Source organism: Trachurus trachurus (assembly GCF_905171665.1).
Source record: "Trachurus trachurus genome assembly, chromosome: 7".
Taxonomy (NCBI): Eukaryota; Metazoa; Chordata; class Actinopteri; order Carangiformes; family Carangidae; genus Trachurus; species Trachurus trachurus.
Genome location: NC_139901.1, coordinates 2,988,525 through 3,010,388, shown reverse-complemented (window position 1 = coordinate 3,010,388; position 21,864 = coordinate 2,988,525). Strand labels below are relative to the sequence as shown.

General features: G+C 44.1%; 1 protein-coding gene across 4 annotated transcripts in view; it reads left to right on the top strand.

The window, feature by feature from the left end:
- Positions 1-19,743: 19,743 nt before the first annotated feature.
- The window catches only part of LOC310988837 (extracellular sulfatase Sulf-2-like), a gene marked incomplete at its 3' end in the record, with an annotated part of 106,831 nt that continues 104,710 nt past the window's right edge, over positions 19,744-21,864 (top strand). For all 4 annotated transcript variants that reach the window (XM_083975608.1, XM_083975607.1, XM_083975610.1 and 1 more), the window contains exon 1: positions 19,744-20,206. The remainder of the gene's footprint in view (positions 20,207-21,864) is intronic.

Below are 21,864 nucleotides of genomic sequence, written 5' to 3'. Positions count from 1 at the left end.
CAGAGGCTAATCGCAGCAACGCACTTCCGTCAGGCCAGACTATGGCTGTGTTCGAAACCACATACTCCATACTACATACTTCCATACTGCATACTTCCATACTCCATACTACATACTAATCGATCATACAGTATGCAGAGCGTTCACACTGCTGCGTACTATGATAACCCACAATGCATTTCGCTCCTGCCCGAGCCGAAATCAGCCGCCCTGAAGCTGATTTCACTTAAGCTCTAAACTCTGTAAATATATAACTTCAGCAACATTTGAAACATTTTCAGGCGAGAAAGTACTACTTCGTATCCCCATGGTGTTGAAAAAATGACAAAATAACACCTATTTACAATTTTAGTCGGACGAAGTCGGACTTCTCTGGCGTTAGTAAAACCAGCCGTAGTGAGCACTGTACTTCCGGTTTCTGTGTCAAAATAAAGCACCCGTTGCAATTGACCATAAAGAAAGCCGTTACAATGACGTCAGTGCTCTTACTTTATAAACAGGAAGTGAACCTGTCCCCACTGTGGCTAGCTTGCTCACATTTGTATTGCTGCCCCTCCTTTTTCCTCTCGTCCGCTCGGCTCCTCCTTCTCCGTTTTTTTTTTTTTTTTTTTTCGCGGCAAGGAAGAGGCGGTCCTTGACGTCACGTTGCGTTGCATCTTGGGTAGTTTGAGTATGAGTAGTGACCTCATGATGTATACTCAACATTTCGGCCGAATCTAGTATGCATCCGGGAACTTCTCGCCTACTGCAAATCGCATACTGCGCAGTGTGAACATACTGCATACTCAAATCGTTAGTATGAGTAGTACGAGTAGTAGGAGAAGTATGCGGTTTCGAACACAGCCTATGCGTTTACAGACTCCAGTACCATGATGTGCTGAAAAAAAGTTGTTATGGTTCGAGTGTCCTTTGCTGTGATTACCAACAAGCGTTTGAGCCAGTGCAGTAATATTTAGAACGTAATCACGCAATTTGACCGGAACATCTTTATGGGTGTCCACAGTGCTTAATTGACCTTTCGCAAAAGCTCCGCCCCCCTTAGTTACCGTTGCTAGCCCGACAAGCTTCTCAATGCTGCCCGAGTGTAAACAGTGTTTTTATATTGAGCGTCTTGAGGCATCAGAGTCTCAGAGGTATATGAGCGCTATATTTATGAATATTAATAATCACTAAACATTCTGACACCACTACAAAATTGCGTGGTCACAATGTAAACATAATGATGATCAAAATAGGGCTTTTATCGATTCATAAATTGCATCATGTGGCGCATCTGCAAGAGAATACGGGTAACAGGACGTGGTGTTTGTGTCGCGGACCGAGACCAGAGCTTCTTCTTTTCTTTTTTTTCTCCCCACCGAGAGGATTCAATCTATGGAAGTACACTATAGTAGGCCTACAGTGTTTCCTCATACGTACAGCTCCTTCTGTTTTTTTAAATTGTCGCAAATACACGGCTGCATGTGTTCTGTTCATTCATCTCCTCATAGCGCTGTTTGTTATTGGCCTTAACACACACAGAGCGAGAGAGAGAGAGAAGCGCACATGCTGCAGCAGTGCGTGGTGAAAGTGAAAGTTGTAAGGTCCAATCGCCCCCCCCCCCAAAAAAAAATCCTAGAGGTAACACTGTAGTAGTGAGAGATTTGGGATACAGCCCTAGTCCTGCTAGCTTACCTTGGAGCAGATGTAACGTTAGGCTATGTATGCTTGTTTATTTTCATGACATTTAGCTGGGAGTGGGAGAAGGGTCCGGCTGCAGGGGGCTTCCACACGGTTTGACCCATTGTAGGCACCTCTCCTGTTGTGTTTTCAGCTTTGTGAAGGGAAAGAACACGACTCCCCCAGCCAAACTCTTCAGGTAACTACTGTCCGTCAATACACTTTGCTTGTCGGAAGTCCGAAGCTTGACGGACCTTGTTTACATAGTAACGGTTGCTATGATGTCTGATTGGACAATGACCGTTCGGGGGCGTGGTTTTGCGAAAGGTCAATTTGTAAATCATAAGGTGCCGGAACGCAAAGTACATGACAGCTCAGGGATGACGAGACGGGCACAGGTTCCGGAACGGGAGGTAGGCTACCGGATCTGCCCAAATAAGTACCGGAACACAGGGAGGCCAAAATTAAGAGGTGCCGGATCTTGTTCCGACAGGATCCGGCTCAAATTAACCCCTGGGTGTCCATTATCACTTTTTATTACACGGCTCTCTTGAATGCTGCTCTCTGATTGGTCCAGCACTGCGTTCTGCGGTCCGTTATTTCTGATTAACAGACCGTCGTCAAGTATAATGACCGTTGCTAGGGACGCCGCTCTGATCAGCGCAGCACAGAAAAGAGAAACTATGCAGGATATTTACCTTATGTTTCATTTTTACCGTCATTAAACAGCTTCGGTCGGACTAATAGTGATGTTAGATAAATGACTAGTAACTTGTTACAGAGAGAGTAGAGGCTCCTTCCACTTCGCTGCTGGAAACCAAACCTGCGATCAGAGCCTCTGACCCGGTGTCACAGCTCTCCTCTCGTCTCGGTGGCACCGCGACTCCGTGACACAAACCCACCCCGTAAACAGTAAAGTTAATCTCTTGTTTATGACAGAAAAGACTACACACAATACACACATCGTAACACGTGTACAGTATGGTAATCCATCGATCCACTGGTTGATTATCAAAGGCTTCAAATGCACGAACGGGAGGAGGCTCAGCAAAACAGCGATGTGACAGGACATGCAGAAATGATGCAATTAAAAATCAATGAACGTTGTATTTTGATGAATGATTTTGATTTTGATTATGTTTCAAATTAATTATTTTACTCGTAAACCGTGTAATAATGTATAGTTGGTCGGCTGTTATGGAGAAATAAACCCCTTCATTCGCTTATGGTCGACTTATGTGTCAGGGAGCGGAGCTCAGCTGGCCTCAGGCTCGGCTGAATGGAGCACATAGACTGTAGCACTACTGTACGTCGACTGTGGAACTATTCTGGTTAGAAAAAGAAGAGCGTCAGGTGCTGCACAGAGTCAGGTATAACTTCATATGAACGCAGCTCAAAGCGACCCGGTGCCTCTCACGGTGACCAAGCTCAGATAAATACATTTGATCAGCAGTAGCACCGCGTGTCCTCCTGCATAAAGCCGCAATATACCAGAGCTCCTAAAAAAAAAAAAAAGGGAGGCTATGTGTACGTAGCGGCGGAGCTGAAAACAGCGGAGTTCTCTACTAGGCCTACAGCTGAACAGCTGACAAGTGGTCAAGACGTACAGTGGAGACCTGTCACAGTGTCATCGGTGCATTTCATTGATATAAACTTACTGTCTGCTTCCCAGATGATCACACAGGGAGAGCATGTAGCTGCTTGTGTGATGAGTGTGTTACAGAATTCTATATCAGTGTTTAGGTTTATTTGTCAGTGCTTAATGTTGTCATGGTAATTAAAGCAGAAGTAAGCAGAATATTTATGTTAATATAAGTCTTAAATAGTTATATCTTCCGACAGCAATCACAGTAGTGTTTGGTCTGAAACACGGGTCTGTCAGTCACTCTGCTCTGCTGTAAGCCGAGGAGAAAACTTTCCTTGTATCCTACAACCTTTATCCAATGAGGAGAGAGAGCGGCATAAAGGGGCGGTCCTCTCTGTGTGTGCAGCCAAGGGATGCGCGTGAATGTGGTGGCGTAGGGACGAGGGCGGGGACTGCTAACTCCATCGGCTGACAGGAAGTTAGCCAAAACCACTGGATCGCTGACTTCTGCTTTAATATATGCTGAGAAACAAGCTTGTAAATCAAACAAATCCTACTGGAAAGACCAATTTATGTTTCATATTATTTATCTTTTAATATTATGAATCAAATATTGTTTTGGTCATATATATTGTTTTGGTCATAACTGATACTTTATTGGTGGAGGAGGTGGCCTACGCATTAGTGGGGTATGTGCCATTAGCCCATAGTTTATTCAGTACAACAAGTAGTTCCGACCAAGCAATCTGATTGGTCAACACAACATTTAAAACGTGCCCAAATCAGCATGACAGCACGCCTGACTCATCACTAAACATATTACTCCGCCATGTCATGTTGTTGTATCCATCTCCATGGTAATCATCCATGGATTCTTAGTTGTATTCTTTTAGAAACGTTATGTTACTCGTGAAAATAAATCACAAACAAATCAACCTCCTAGTGCTCCTTTCAGATGCCAAACTCACATTTTAGAACAATTAAATAACCATTTTTTAAGTGAATATGCTGTAAACTGCCCCGTATTAGCTGAGAGGCTGTTCCCTTCCCTATGTGTACAGTCAGAGTGACACTTGTTGTAACCGTGGTGAAAATAAAATATGGCCTGGAGCTGAATATTTCGTTGGATAAAACGGAAGATACCTCTATGTTTCTCTCTCTCTCTTTGTTACTTTTGGGCTTTTAAATAATCTGGAGTAATCAAAATGTTTGACTTTCCCCATCAGCTGTGTTGGTGACGCGGTATTGATTTAGTTCGGGAAAGTCCAAGGCCGTGATAAAACATTAACGTCAGCTCAGAGTTCATCATCTGGGACTAGAAAATCCTTTCTGTTGCTAGGTCGTTACTAAGGGATTATTTGCTGTAGAGGTAAACTAGGTTCCATTACACATAGTAGGCTAGTGATTGTGATTATGTTTCAGGTATTAGTTGGACCCCATGTGTTTCAGCTGTGAGACGCCAGGTGGAAGGCAGAGAGCCTCCATTCTCACTTGTAACAAGTCACAAGTCATGTAGTCACAACTATCACAATTAGTCCGGAGCTTTTTAATTAAAGCGGAATATTTGTGTTAATATAAGTCTTAAATAGTTATATCTTCCAACAGCAATCACTTATATAGAGTGTTTGGTCTGAAACACGGGTCTGTCAGTCACTCTGCTCTGCTGTAAGCCGAGGAGAAAACTTTCCTTGTATCCTACAACCTTTATCCAATGAGGAGAGAGAACGGCATAAAGGGGCAGTCCTCTCTGTGTGTGCAGCCAAGGGATGCGCGTGAATGTGGTGACGTAGGGACGAGGGCGGGGACTGCTAACTCCATCGGCTGACAAGAAGTTAGCCAAAACCACCGGATCGCTTACTTCTGCTTGAAGGTAAAAATGTAGCTTGGCCACGGGAGAAATCCTGCTTATTTCCTCTTTAAAGGTACATTGTGTAACTTCTTCTGTTATCTATTTACGAAAATCGATTATTTCGTTCAAAAGTATGTTTTTCATTCATCAATAATTACCCCCATCAACAAAGTGAAGTGTTCCTTTCAGCTCTGAATGAGCCGTTCATATCATTCATATCTCCATGGAGCGGGTAAGCTCGGTGCTGCTGCCATGTGGTGTCTCCATGTTTTTACGTTCAGTGGCAGCGTGACGGTAGGAAACCACGGAAACTCAGCGGAGACACCGGAGCTGTCGGCTCAGGTCGAGGTGGCGTCTGTGAAAAGTTGCCGCGGTAACGCAGTGAGGACTGTGAGGACTGCACGTGAATGCTGCATTCAGGTGCAGTCGGAAAAACGGCCGTTGGTAACAAACCAGATGTCATTTTAGTCACAGAAGTCCAGAGAAAGCCGCTAAAACGTGGGTCAGGTAAACAATACGACATTGCCATGACAACATATTGTCATGTGTATTGTTTTGCCTCGTGCTGAGGGGACACTTGTTTACATAGAGGCTTGTTTACGCCGTTACCTGCAGCGGCTGTTGTCTGTCTGCCTTAAGCCCGATTTCACGTGAATGCAGCATGAAAAATACGACTGAGTTGCTTGCGACATACAACCGCACCACTAGATGGGAGTAATTCTTACACAATGTACCTTTAAGTGAAGCCGGATACCTGGTAGATACCCTGGGTATGTTGAACCTGCTTTGGGCAAAATAGCACAAAAAGTGCCTGTTTGTTGTAAAGATCTTGCAGATTTGTCAGTGGAAAACCAGTTATTCTTCATTTACAGCCTTATTTAGTATGTTTTTCTCTTTCCCATTGACAGATTGACATCAGCAGATAAGAGAATGTGAGGCCAAAAAAACAATAAACCTTTGACATCAGGGTCAAACCGAGATGCTGCTGGCTTTCCTTGTACACCATGTTGGCATTTATCTCAAATGTCAGTTTATTGCCTAGTGTGGCTCCCAGGTACTTGTTGGACTCTCCTGTCTCTACATTCTGGCTATCAATCACTGTACTTTTAGGAGAGGTTGGGGAACATTTAAAATCAATGCACTTAGTTTTCATCACATTCAATACACGAAATGATTCATGGCTTGGGTTTGAAAAATAATCACCAGTAGGACCATGGGAAGTTCTGTTGTTGAGCACATTCACTATGACTGTGTCAGTTTTGTTGGGGATTAAAACTTTATAGCAGCTCTTCTCCCAAAAGTCAATGTCAGGTTTTTTAATCAAGATCACAAAGGTTCAGTGGTTTGCTTCCAAAAACTGTGCCTAGAAATATTTTTACTCCACACCCAACCAAATCTTAATCAGAGCGTTGACAGATGATTAAAATGTCATGAAAACTTAAGTTACCACCATCACAACCTTACTTGATCTAACTACATTTAAAAACCAGACCAAAACAAGACCACAGCCATTCTAATGACCGTGAGGCTGAGTCATTGCATTGCTAACATCAGCATGCCCAAAACAATGGGCCTCTTTCACCAATATCTTCTAAAGTGTTTTCTTAAATTCTTTAAGACATTTCTTAAGAAAACTCTGCGTTAGATTCACGAACGTGTTCTTAGACCGCAGAAATGTTTGCAGCTGTGTTCTTAAATTGATGAATGCCATCTCCTCGTAAGTTGAGAGCGCGTGCCAGGTGATCCTAATTAACATAGGATTAGCAGGTATGCCCGTAAAAGGGCACGAGACCGCCTGCACACAGAAACCACAGAAACTGAGCAGAGAAGGTGAAGTGAGGAAGAAAGTTAAAATGCCCAAAATGAAAATCACCAGACTCCAAACGTAAAAAGGACTTTAGTAGTGATGAAGTGGAGGTACTGCTGCAGGAAGTGAACAAAATTTTTATTTTATGTTTAGTTATATTTAGTAGCATCAGCAGTGGATACAAAGTAACAGAAAATAAAGATATATGGGATGCTGTCAGTGTCAGTTGTTCACTGAATGTTGTATCTGGAGAAGAGCGCACTACTGACAAAGTAAAAATGGTTGATCTCATATCTTGCCATCCTTACGGATGGTAAAACCTTTAAAGGGATAGTTCACCCAAAATTGAAATTTCACTCATTATCTACTCACCCTCATGTCGACTTTTTATTTATTTAACCTTTATTTAACCAGGCGAGCATATTAAGAACAAAATTCTTATTTTCAAGTGCAGCCTGAAGGGGAAGGGGGAGGGGAGTGCTAAAAGTGAAAACAAGGTTATATAAATTACACAGAAAAATTCAATATAATACAATACAATAAAACAGGTCTGGGAGAAGTTTCAGAGTCCTCCGTGGCTTCTCTGAGTTACAGGGGGTCTCGGTGTAGCAGTGCATGTCCATATAACGGTTGCAAATGGATACCAACTGTCTTCGTAACAAAAAGACACACCAAAAAACATCAAAATACCTCCATCTTGCACCTATGTAATGTCCGTCTTGTATTGAAGCCCAGAAATGCGAAATTGTCCCGAAAAAAATTAAATAAGTCTATATTTCAAGCTTGTTTGTAGCGGAAGCTTCTCAAAGCTCCTCTTCCCGGTTCGTCAAATTTGGACGAACTGGGAAGAGGACAGACCCTGATTCGTCCATATTTGATGAACCAGGAAGAGGAGCTTCGAGAAGCTTCCGCTACAAACAAGCTTGAAATATAGACTTATTTAATTTTTTTCGGGACAATTTCGCATTTCGGGGCTTCAATACAAGACGGACATTACATACGAGCAGCATGGAGGTATTTGGATGTTTTTTGGTGTGTCTTTTTGTTACCAAGACAGTTGGTATGCAGTGCTATGCCAAGACCCCCTGTAACTCAGAGAAGCCACAGAGGACTCTGAAACTTCTCCCAGCCCTTAGTCGACATGAGGGTAAGTAGATAATGAGTGAAATTTCAATTTTGGGTGAACTATCCCTTTAACTGTGTATATAGAGGATGCTGAGGGCTAAGATCATTTAGATTTACACCGATGATCTTTCGGCACTGGTTAACAACACTTCCAAGCCTGTTTTTATTAACTAGATTGAGATTGTCAAACAAACAGATCATAACGAATGTATAGACTCAACAAATGATGAGTAAAACATTTTCAGGTGTGAGTCCTCAATATGAAAAGTCCTCAACTTCCTCAAATGGAATAATCTTTGGTTGACCTTTTTACAGATTCTGTCTGTATTGGCCTCAACGTTTGTTGTCCAGAATAGTTCCCAGATACTTATTCTGACCAACTGCCTCCAATGGTGACCCCTTTATGATAGTTGGTGGCATGGTAAGTGGATTCCTATGAAAGTCAAACCACATGTCTTTGTTTTTAGTGAATTCAAGTTGTAGAAATGACTCCTCATGACTCCAAATGTGTCGACTGTATGTGATAAATTCAAATGTAAACCTGATAATGGTGATTGATAAAAAAAAAAAAAAAACATAACTACAGTTCATTCTGATGAGAAATTGTCTCAACCAGGGTGATAAAAGAAAAGCCAGAGGCTCATTAAAGTTGGCAGGATTTGTCCTCTTGGGACCATGAATGTCCGTACAAAATTTGATGCCAATCCCTTCCTTGGTTTTTGAAATATACTACAGACTTGGACATAAGTGGTGGGCCAATTTAATGACTGATTGACTGCTGTTCTTTCGATGTGCGTCCTTTACAACAATTCTTTACATATTGTCACATATAGTCGTTTTGTATGTCACATACTGCAGATGCAGAACATTAATTTCTTTCACAAAGCACCAGAGCTCTGAAGGAATGCAGGGTATATGAGGAAGCCATTATTCACATGTGACATCTGTTTAGGAGGAAAAATACAGGAAACCCTTTAACACTCGTACTGTTGGGCAAGTTTCCCTGAGACACCAATCCCACAAGAAGAGAGACCCTCTCGTATAGAGGTTCAACATGAAACTGGAGCATGTAAAGTTACATTAAGTGAATCTTATCTCTTTGTCCCAGGCTCTCTCTCTCTTGTTGGACTGCGGTTGAAGCATCAGATTCTCAGCTTACGGTCTCTCTGAGATTGTCATCTGTCACAGCTGTGATTCTTGGCTGTTTGACAGATTTTCTCCCTGGTTCATTTCTGCTGTAAAGACGTTTGAGACGCTGCGAACGGGTTTCCACTCGCCGTGAATTTATCCCTCACAGCAGCTCCAAGTCAGAAACTCTGTATAAACAGACTGAAAACACTCACTGGCAACGCCAAGGTTTCAACCATCCATAATGCACAAACTCTCCGCAGAGGACCATAATGCACTGCTGCTCTGGAACTGTTGTGTAATTGTCTTGTCAAATATGAGATGAATTTTATTATCTCAAAACTCATTTTCATCTTAAAAACATTGAAAGAACGTGGATATCACAGTTTGCACTCAGTTGAATGCAGTTGTTCTTCCATAAAGTTGACTTTAATGATGAAATGTTTCAAGTTTTGTTAAACTCTCATAGAGATTTATTAAGGATTATCTCATTAAGTATAAGGAGTTATATTTGTGGGTTTCAGAACCAAAAACCATCTCAGTGTAGTTTTACAACTCTCTCAGGCTGATCTATAATCAAAGAAACACAGAAAATATGAAACAATAACATAATCCAACACCACCTTTAATTGTAATGAACTGTAATAAAAACATGGTTTAAGTTACACACTCCTAAAAAAAATTGAATTTTATGTTGTTTATAAAGAGAATTATCAAGGCAAAGCTGTTGGATTGCATCAGACCATACAGGTGTACCTAATAAAAAAGGCACTGTTTATTTTGGAAGAGCTACGGGGGAAGAATGTCTGCTCGGTATTTGTCCAAATAACACGGACCAGCCCAAACTGTTGAATGGATCGATAGCAGGCCGTGGAGTTCAGTGTTTATGTATCTGCTGTTCCAGACTGTGGCAGGACGTTACAGTGGAGTCAGTGTGGTTCAGTCAGAGAAGAGTTGAGCTGTGCAGGAGAAACACATTGCTGAGTAAATAACTGTAAGTCTGTCTGTGATTTAATGTGCAGGTTTTTTTCTGTAAATGCCTCAAGGCTGCAGCAGCTGGACAACCACTTTTCCCAGGATGCTTTACTGCTCAAAGACCCAGGAGGACCGTGTGTGTGTGTGTGTGTGTGTGTGTGTGTGTGTGTGTGTGTGTGCACTCAGTCACTTGGGCATATTTCCAGATGGTGCCATTCCTCTACTGTCCTGTTGGACTGAGCTATGCACACACACACACACACACACACACACACACACACACACACACACACACACACACACACACACAGGTTTGAACTTGTATACTTGTGAGGACCCCAGTACATTCCACAGACCCCTATCTTAAACCCTGGTCAGACCACAAGTTGGTCCAGGTGTTGCACAATGAAACAACAAAGTTGGTGATGCAGCCCTGTACTTGCAGGGCTGGTTAGTGAACCACTGTAGCTGGCCAGCTAATCTCTAACATGCTAGACAGCTGTGAACATGTGGCAGCTTGTGCATGTGGAGGTTGTGTCTGTCTGTCTGTCTGTCTGTCTGTCTGTCTGTGTGATTCAGCTCAGCAGGCGACTGATTTGGTAATAAATCAGAACGGCATGCCACAAATTTGGGAAAAGTGTAAAGAGAGATAGCATTAGCACAACTGCTAACACTGTGTCAACCCCGGCCAACCTCTGCTGATGAAGCCTGCTGTTGTAATCATTTAGTAGGCATTGATGAAGGCTCTCCTCCGTAGCTGCTTTGCGCGTCTTCATTCTTGACGATATACAATCAGAAGGTTGTGCAAGTGACATGACAGGTGTGACTGGAAATACCAAATTAAAGGGATAGTTCACCCAAAATTCAAATGGAATTCAAATTAATAGCCGAAGCTCCTCTTCCTGGTTCGTCCAATTTGGACGGTTCGTCCAATTTCCGCTACAAACAAGCTTGAAATATAGACTCATTAAATTTTTTTTCGGAACAATTTCGCATTTCAGGGCTTCAATACAAGGCGGACATTACATTCGAGCAGCATGGAGGTATTTGGATGTTTTTTGGTGTGTCTCTTTGTTACGAAGAAAAGTGGTATCCATTTGCAACCGTTATATGGACATGCACTGCTACGCCGAGACCCCCTGTAACTCAGAGAAGCCACGGAGGACTCTGAAACTTCTCCCAGCCCTTAGTCCACATGAGGGTGAGTAGATAATGAGTGAAATTTCAATTTTGGGTGAACTATCCCTTTAAAAGTGCAGCAAGAAATGCATGCATGACCTTCATTGTGTACTTTTTATGCAAGATCCTGCAAATAATATTATCCAATGATTTAGTGACTTTGGGACACAAATGCTTTTGTTTACAAAGTTGGTCCAAAAAATTACTGTGAATACGAACCACACCAAATAAAAAAGAATTTGGTCCGCACCAAAGCAAGTATGTGGTGTGAATACGCCCTGACTCAGGCTCAGACCTGTGGCGGATGTTCCCTCCTCTGACCACGATGCTCTCTGCTCTTTCACCTGTCCACCTGGAGCAGGTGGTGGGCGGGGCACAAGGCCTGAGAGTTTAAAACATTCCCGGAGAGGAACTATAAATGTGTGATGATAAGTCCTTGTTTCATGTGCACCCAGCTGGTTGAGCCGTCTGCAACCTGCAACTTTTACCTGATGAACCCGTGGAGTCTCTCTCCTGACATTTCGAAATTTAATTTAATGCAATGTATTCCAATTCAGCATTTAACCAGCCGCGTTCAGCTGGCGTTCATTGGAGAGGCTCATGAGCAGATTTCTTGTTCAGCTGAAACTCAGCCCCCCCCCCTCCACTCTGCTGCCCGCCCCCCCTCCTCCCTCTGTTCGCTCCATTTAACTGAAGCCACCAGCTACATGAATACCCATGAACAAACAGGAGCTCTGCCAACAGCTCCATTACAATCTGCACTGCACCTCCTCCTCACCTCTCCCTCCCTCTCTGTTTTCTCTCTCCACCCACCCCTCCCTCCCCTCCCCCTCTGATTCATCCTGCTTTCCCTGTCTCTCTCTCTCTCTCCAAAATCTCAATTTACACACCGTGGCCAAAAGTTTGTGGACAACTTAAAGACCCCCTCCCATGAAAATCGTGTTTTTCGTGCTTTTCACATGTTCCTGTGGCATTTTTCTTGTGTTAGAGCACATATCAGCAGTAAAGGAAGTGCAAAATTGCATTTCTGAGGTTTTCTGCCTTCAAATTGCTGTGAACCAATGGCAGACGCAAACTGGCAGTTTCAGGGAGACTGGAGCTGACGTGTCACAGCTCCAGGGGAGGGCACTAGTGCTACAAGCTCCCGCCCCGCTCTGCATCTGGCTCAGAGGTGAAAGGCTGGACAGCTCGGTGTAGCTCGGTGTAGCGCAGTCTCCTCCCACCCTCCAGAGGTGCATTGCTAATAATGAGCTGCTGGAGCTGTGCAGAAAGAGAGCCCTGGGAAATGGCACAGGTTTTGTGATTTTGGCTAAAAACTTCATAATCACAATTTAAAGACCACAGAGAATGCTTTAAAATAACCAAAAAGGGTCGCGGGAGGGGACTTTAACATCCCCTCCGCATGTGACAGTGCAATACCTTTACCCTGCTGCCGTAACAACCAACTTCTGGATTCACGTCTGTCCAGCAGATGTTGAACTTGCTGCACTGATCTACTCCCTCTGGTGATGAGACCAGAGTCAAAAGGCCAGACAGACAGACAAGAAGACTGGGAAGAACACAGACAGATGTGACAGAAATGGACCCCAACACACTGGCAGAGGAGGGGGAGGGGTCATGGGCGGGTGAGAGACAGGTGAGACTAATTAGTCAATCACAGGAAAACACACAAAGGGAGGAAGTGACAAGCATGAGACACAGACAAGGGAAGCAGACTACTAAATAAAACATGACACCCACTCCACTAGTTAATGTATTTTTTCCCCTCAATGCACAGCAGCCATCACAATGTTGTTATGCAGTTATACACACTTACACTGGATATATGGATAGTCATATTTAAATATAACAATCACTCTAAAGCAGGGCTCTTTTCAGGCCAAGGACCCATAAACTGATGGAGAGATGGAGCAGGGATACTGTATAAAATTATGGTTTATATTATAGGGGAACTATGCAAGTCTGGTCGCTTTTCTGCTTTTTTGCTAACCCTCCTCCCGGCCATGTGCATTTGTTTCCAATGACACCGGCGGATAACGTAACGTATCATATATACGTTATGATGTGTATATTGGTGTAGTCTTTTATGTCATAAACAAGATATTACGGGTTACGTTTGTGTGGCGGTGCCGCAGAGACCAGAGCCGGGTCGGAGGCTCTGATCTTACAAGGTTGGTTTTCAGCCAAGAGACGCTAGGTGGAAGGCAGAGAGCCTCCATTCTCCCTGGAACTAGTTACAACTCATTGATTTAACCATCACAATCACTCTGAAGCTGTTCAATTAAGGTAAAAATGTAGCAGAGTTAAAGGGACAACGAGGGGTTTCTATTTGGTTATAAAAAAGTTTCACGTTAATGTGGATGAATCTACGCTACCCACACTTGTTAATGGGCCCATTTTCGATAAATATATTGTTTTGTCTCTATCGTTATTTTGTTATTATTAGTGGTGGTGGAAATGCTGGTCGAGCCGACCAGCGTTTCTTTACTTTCGGTTTCGTGGCGAGTCATGAGAATAACGCCGCCGAATCGCCGTTTATGGTCGGAACTACGACGGTATGTGATCGTCTTTGAAACTCTGACTTTAATTCTTGATGAATGAAAGTCAGAGTCTGTCTTGCGCCGGTCAAAGAATTTCACGGTGCGCGCAGAGGCTCATAAATGTAGTGTGAAAACACTTCGCTTTTCCAAAACTCCTCATTGTCCCTTTAAAGGTAACAATCTCTCATAGTTCCACTTTAAACTGGGCCTAGTGCCATGTATAAACCTACCTTGTTATTGTGCATTCAATGCTAAGCTATTCAAATAATACACAGGTTCATATGTTCATGTTTTTATTAAACGTGTGCAGGTGCAGTGAGGAGGGTGGCTGTGCTACTGCCATTTATAAACACAGCTTGTTAACCGATACCACTGCCATTTTCAACAATGTCTGTCAATTGTATGATAATCATGCAGACAAGCTATTCAAATTTATAATTGATCCTTAAAGCCCCAGTGTGTAACTTATTTGGCTTTTTATTAGCAAAAACTGTCACCACTGTGTAGTGTGAGGAAGGATGGAGGCACTGATGTTGCATTCAGGCGCAGTCAGGCAGACGGCCGTCGGCAAATCAACCGGATGTCATTTTAAGGTGCAGCCACACTATCTCCGACCCATTCGTGGAGCGTCGTGTCGCTCCCATTGAGAATACATTGGGTGGCGCCGTCGGGAGTCGGCGTCGCTGTGCAAAAGCATGCTGGGATACCTGACGACGCGACCCAATGTATTCTCAATGGGAGCGACGCGATGCTCCGCGATTTGGTCGGTTATAGTGTGGCTGCACCTTTTCTCGACGAGAGAAAGGCGGTAAAACGTGGGTCAGGTAAACAATACGACATCACCATGACAACATACTGTATTGTTTTGCCTCGTGCTGGCGGACCACTTGTTTACATAGACGCTTGTTTATCCTGTTACATGCAGCGTCTGTTGTCCGTCTGACATCTGCCCGATTTCACGTGAATGCAACATCAAGAATATGCTAGATGGGGGGTATTCCTACATATTATAACTTTAAAGGGATAGTTCAACATTTTGGCAAATTGCCCCATTGCCATAATCTCTATAGTCATAGCAGTAGGTTCATTACCTTTATTTGTCGGTGTAAGCTATTTTTAGAACGAAGGAGCAGAGCGGCGAGCTGCTCAGAGCTATGCTATGGAGGCTAAAGGAATTTCTTGGTTTCCCTCATCAAATACAAAATCCCCAAATCCCAAAACTCCAAAACGCTTTCGTTGACAAGTTGTGAGCTGCACAATCACCACGCTATGAGATAATAATGGAACGTTACGAAACGGAGCCGTTTTCGAGGTAAATACAGAGTCTGCTTGCTGAAAAACTGTCCCTGAACGCAACGCGCATCAGCGGTTTTGCATGAATTCACCTCTAAAACAGCTCCGTCTCGTAACGTTCCATTATTATCTCATAGCGTGGTGATTGTGCAGGTCACAACTTGTCCACGACAGCCTTTTGGAGTTGTTGGGTTGTGTATTTGATGAGTTTGATGAGGAAAACCAAGAAATTCCCTTAGCCTCCATAGCATAGCCCTGAGCAGCCTGCCGCTCCGCTCCTCCATTCTAAAAATAGCTTACACCGACAAATAAAGGTAACGAACCTACTGCTATGACTATAGGGGTTATGGCAATGTGCCAATTTGCCAAAATGTTGAACTATCCCTTTAAGCATAAATGTGGAAACAAAACAATATTGAAAAATTCTCTAATCAACCAAAGGTTCAACTTTTATTTTTTTTAAACTTTTACTGTTCACATCATCTACAAAAAAGGTTATTTTCAGTCATATAAGTGTTAAGCTGTTTGTTGACCTGATGCTGTAGAGGTCAGACTGAAAACGGACTCTGACACTGAAGCTCACTGTGTTGGTGTTTTACTTGGTGAGGTCTGACTGAGCCTGCTGACATTCATTTGTGCACTCTGTCCCTGCCATGGAGCCAGGTAGCACTCCGGCTCGCCAGCTGTCTGCAGATGTCAGGCTGATGTCAGGAGGACATGAAACCGGCACAAGTGCATGAGCTGGTGAGTGGAAACTCACCCCGCTCTCCACTAAAGCTAATTACTAAAGTGGCTGCGCTGTGCTTCATCACCGTCATCTGCTACTGACAGCCAATAACTATCCACAAGCATAATATATCATAAATATTCACAGTGGAAGCCAAGGAGGTGCTGCAGTTTCTTCCATGTGGCCCTTATGTAATTTAAATCATAGGTTAGGAAAGGCAGTTGAGAGATAAGACAGAGGGGAGAAACTATCATAAGGCAATAAAAAAGACAAATTGAAACAGGATTTAAAGGCGCAAAATAAAATAGAAGCTAAATTAGAATAAAACATAAAACAGGAGATTAGAAAATTGCGGTGCAGGATTTGAATAAATCATCCTGATTTAAATGAAGGGAGAGCCGGAGCTGATCTCAGGATTTTCTGTGACTTTGTTCAGATCCATTAAAAAGTCTCCAGCTTTATATTAGTTTTGACTATGGGGGCAGAAAGCAGATCTGGTCCAGACTGTGTAAGAGGCTTCATAACCAAGCAACAGTTCAGATACATGTTCTGGCCCCTAAATACTTCAGGGCTTTACAAACAAACAGGAGGTCAGTGTGGAAGATGTGAGATGCGAGACAGATGTGATCGGTTTTCCCAGTCTTGTTTATGGATTAAAGGGAAGGAATCAATGAAAATCATGAATCATCCCCAAGCACCAAGCTCACAGGGCTGCTACAGCAGTTTGTACTTACATAAAGGCTCAGGACTCCCAAGAGCCCTACGCACACACACACACACAAACATTGACACTCAATGTCCCAGTAAAATGTTCCACCCAAATATCTGATGTTGTAGAACAATCTCCACTTGCAACTCCAGCTTCAGTAATCAAGTCCTGGTTTAGGTTACAGACAAATCCTGGTCCAGTTGAAGCCAGGAAAAGTTCAGCCGCATGGAGTTTTGCCTTTGAATTCAATGCAATACTTAAAACTGCAGTTCCTCTAATGACCACTAGAGTCTGGCTCCAACAGTGAGTCAGTCCTATGTTAAAATGTCTCACTTTACAGTATATGTTTACAGCCTGATTCCACTAGTTTATGTAGGTTGATACTGAACATGACAGACATGATAAAACATCTCTCTAATATATAATGTGTTGAAGCAAATTCCTTTTAATGCCAGTATTTATATTTATTTATTGATGAGTAATTAATGCATGATCAGTTACGGGGGGCGACCGCCATTCCGACGGTCTACCAGTCCGAAAATTCCCGAAGGTCCGTCATTTCGAACTTCCCGAGGGGCCGCCGTTCCGAATGTGTTTTATTTTGAAATTTGACCGGATTCTCTCGTGGTTTGACTTCCTGCCCGGCTTGACACGACGCGCCGCGGGGACAGCGCCCGACCGGCCCCTCCCCCTCCAAAGTTTCACCCAGGTGCGAGTCTGATGCATTACATCCATGGTCTGATGCAGCCGCGGCACTCCTGCTGAAAATAAATGTCCTTGCTCTGTGCTTTGGTTAGGTTTAGGCAATGTAGAAAGGAGTTGGTTAAGTTTAGTAAAAAGGTTAGGTAGAGGCCAATAAAATCGCAGTTAATATGTATCTCCCCCGGGAGTCGAACCCTGATCCACCGCGTCAAAAGCAGATGCTCTGACCACTACGCTACCACCGCAAATAAACTTCTTTACTCCGTGCCGTAAACCATTCAAGATTTTTTCAGGTTCGGAATGGCACCCTTTCTTTCAGGTTCGTAATGGCACCCTTTTCCCATAAATAATTAAGGGTCGGCATTCCGACAAATTAAAGTAAACGTTCGGAGTGGCGGCCCTTCGGAATGGCACCCTGGAACCATCAGTTACACTGACCTTTGGCCTGAATCAGCTGCTAAGCCACTCAAATTTATAAATTGTGTTATTACTGCTATTCGAGTTATTGTATGCTAAATGCAGTGAGGACAATGTTTTGCATTGTTTTTTGATATTAAAGGGATAGTAGCATTTTTTTTAGAAGTGGGGTTGTATGATCTACAAATAGCCCCTAAGTACTTTAATTGCAGTAGAAGACTCTCTGCACTCCTCCCGTTAGCAACACCAGCCCATAGCCCTGCCCAGAGATTTACAACATACAGTGTTGTGAACAGACCCAAAGAAACGGCCTATTTTCACGGCCTAAAAGAGGTTTTACCTGAAAAAAAATACACAGTTCCATTGTTTGCTATAATATAATTTTTTCCAGCCCCTCAAAGTGCAGGAAAAATACAGTTTTTATTTGGACCTAACCAACTCACGTATCCCTCCGCCCAGGGTTAGCGCCTGCCGATCAGCAGTTGGTTAGGTCCAAATAAAAACTGTGTTTTTCCTGCACTTTGAGAAAAACAAATGCTACTATCCCTTTAAAGAGGAACTATGCCAGATTTTTGCCTGATATATTACATTTTTACCTTAATTTACCAGCTTGTGATGGTTAAATCAATGACTTGTAACTAGTTCCAGGGAGAATGGAGGCTCTCTGCCTTCCACCTAGCGTCTCTTGGCTGAAATCCAACTTTGCAAGATCAGTGCAGTACCTGGCCGCCCCGGTGTCCCAGCTCTCGATCTGTGCACCATGACACAAACGCACTCCGTAACCTGTAATCTCTTGTTTATGACAGATAAGACTACACAAATACACACGTCATAACATCATAAATGATATAACGTTATCCACCGCTCTATTGATTGATTTCTCGCCGGCATCGTTGTAAACAAACGCGCATGGCCGGGAGGAGGAGAAGAAACCGGACTTGCATAGTTCCCCTTTAATGTAGCTTAAAATGTGTGATTAATATGCAATTAGTTCTGATTCACTATGGATACTCATGATTAATTGCGATTAGGGTTAGAATCCATTGACAGCTCGTTGTTAAACAGTTTTGTCAGTTGCGTGTGGAGCCAGAAGCACGATTTACAATCAAAAGAGATTCAACATTGAGGAAACCTGAGACGCAGAGCTGGCTGGAGCAGCCGTGCAGCAGAGGTTGCAGCTGGTGTGAACACACAAGTGTGCTTCCCCACAGATCTGCCTCTCATTCGCAACAAAGCAGGCCTTCCTACGCAGAAGTGTGCTTTCTGCTTTCACAAGTGTTTCTGACCTCAGTGCAAGACAAGAAGTACAACAAAATAAACCAGGGTTGCTTCCTTTTTAAACTCAGAATTCTGAGAAAAAAAGTCAGAATTCAGAGTTTTTTTCCCTCAGAATTCAGAATTGAAACTTTTATCTTAGAATTCTGACTTTCACCTCTGTGGCACTTGTGCTGCACTGAGGCTGAGCTGTGGCGGGCTCACCACCAGAGCTCCCCGAGGCTGCAGGTCTGGTGGTGAAAATGAACTTTGTTACAACAAACTTGAAAAGCAAAGTGTTTTAAAACTGTATTTTAAAGTTTACAAGAGCAAAAGACTTTCAGATGAAAAACACAGCAGCCTCCAGCTCTGTCTCTCAGCTGAGGGATCACTACACTATCTGTCCATATATTAATGGCCACATAATGCCCCCCCTCCCTCCACCCTTTTCATTTTTTCCTTCTCTATCCACCTCCCTTGTGTGTGTGTGTGTGTGTGTGTGTGTGTGTGTGTGTGTGTGTGTGTGTGTGTGTGTGTGTGTGTGTGTGTGTTGTCGTCCTCTCCCTCTTGTATTTATTTCATTCTGTCCTCTCTGCCTCTGGCTCCTCCCCTTCCAGTCAGTGAGAGGGATTCATGAGTCCCCCCCCATTGGCCAGCACTGTGGCTGACACGCCCCCTCTCCCCTCTGTAGGAGAGAGAGAGAGAGGGAGAGAGAGAGAGAGAGAGAGGGAGGGAGGGAGGAGGGAGAGTGAAAGTGGAGAGGTAGGCACTCGGCAGGCAGACGTGTTGCAACAGATGGCTCTGCCAGCAGCGGCTCGGCGGCGGCGACACCGAGGAACTCTGGGACGCCGTTAACGCGCAGACACAGCGGCACAGAGAGACAGAGAGAGAGAGAAGGAGGGAGGGAGGGAGTGGTTGTTAGAAAGTCACGGCCGCTGGAGCAGAGCAGAGGAGGAGGAGGAGTGGAGGAAGAGGAGGAGGAGGAGGAGAGAAAGAGAGGAAAACTCAAGTCGCCGTGTTGCGCCGCAGACGCGCAGGAAGACATGTCCGCGTGAGGAGGAGAGGAGACACACAAGTTTGGGTGGATTTTGCTCCAAGAGGCAGCGGGAGGTGAGAGTTTGATCCGAGCCTTCATCCTCCTCCTCCTCCTGCTGCTGCTGCTGGCCCGCGGTCCCAGAGGAGAACACCTGCTGACAGAGAGGAGGTCCGGTCCGGTCCGGTCCGGTCCGGAGAGAGGAGAACCGGCACGAGCGGCAGGTACGGAGCTGCCCAGCGCTGTTAGTGTGTGTGTGTGTGTGTGTGTGTGTGTGTGTGTGTGTGTTGCTGTGTTCAGTTCTGCTCTACTTCACTGTGTGTCACTTTCTGTGGTCAGAGCTGTTAGTCAGAGCAGCTTTGTCACACACACACACGCGCGCGCGCGGACACACACTTTTCAAATCTACTGCATGTGTGCGCGCGCGTGCGTGCGTGTTGCTCCACTTTTTTTTTTTTTTTTTAGTGTTGCGCTCCTTACATTAGTTTTGAGGCCATGTTGTACTTACACTTGTCACACTTGTCTGCAGCAGTGTGTGTGTGTGTTTTAACTTCTTTAACTGTATGTGTGTGTGTGTGTGTGTGTGTGTGTGTGTGTGTGTTTATTGCTTCCTGCTTGCAGAACACGTGGGAGTGTGTTTTAGCTGCGCAACACTGAGGTCAGTCAGGAGAGAGAGAGAGGGAGAGGGAGGAAAGAGAAAAGAAAGGGAGGATGAATGAAGGGAGGGAGGGAGGGAGAGGGGGCGGAAGGAAAGCTGTTCCACCCAAAACTCTTTTTTTTATTATATTAATGATTTTTTTTTTTTGAATGTTCCACTGCTCCTAAGTAACAAAGGGCTTCAGAGGGAATATAAAGGCAATAAAAAGAAGTGAGACGAAAACTTAGGTGAAGCACAGAGGGAAAACAGACTGCTAGAGGAAACAGGAGGAGGAGAACAGGTTGTTGGTGTCATGATAGTTTTCATATGAGTGAGGCAGGTGTCTGTAGGTGTGTGTGTGTGTGTCTGTAGGTGTGGACACGGTGGGCTGTCAGTGCTGCACTCTGCTGTTGACAGCTGCTGGATGGAGCTGTGGGTCAGAATGAGGATGGAATGTGAAGGAGTCAGTCTTGGTCACTACAAGTTGGATTTGCTGGAAACATGATTATTTTCCTTATTGAGTAACGCTCTGATCATTGCACTGTGATGCACAGTAAAGAAAAACTGGAAATCCTTCCCCAGCTTCCACCGACTCCGTCTCTGTTGCGGTTTAGCTCAAACTGACGTATCAAACCCTCGTCCATTGGATGTTGTCTTCTTGTAGCACTGGCGTGGTTGTATCATAAAATATTTTGGTTTTCCATCCACCATGATTAGCTTTGCTTCATCTATGACATCCTGTTACCTGTTACCTGTAGGACCCTCTGACTGATCCGGCAGAAACAGACCTGCTGCTGTTTCTGCCGGACGTCCGGAGCTGTCGAGCGGACCGCAGCGTGCACTGTGGAAACGCCCTGGTTGACTTCAATAGCAGCGAATGGCTCTGGCGTGCAGAACGGAGCAGGGATGGAAATCGGGGGTTACACACAGGGCGCTAATACTGACCTGTTTCTGTTCTGCAGCTTAAAGGGATAGTAGCATTTTTTTTAAAGTGGGGTTGTATGATCTACAAATAGCCCCTAAGTACTTTAATTGCAGTAGAAGACTCTCTGCACTCCTCCCGTTAGCAACGCCAGCCCATAGCCCTGCCCAGAGATTTACAACATACATTGTTGTGAATGGACCCAAAGAAACGGCCTGTTTTCGTGGCCTAAAAGAGGTTTTACCTGAAAAAAAATACACAGTTCCATTGTTCACTATAATATAATGTTTTCCAGCCCCTCAAGGTGCAGGAAAAACACAGTT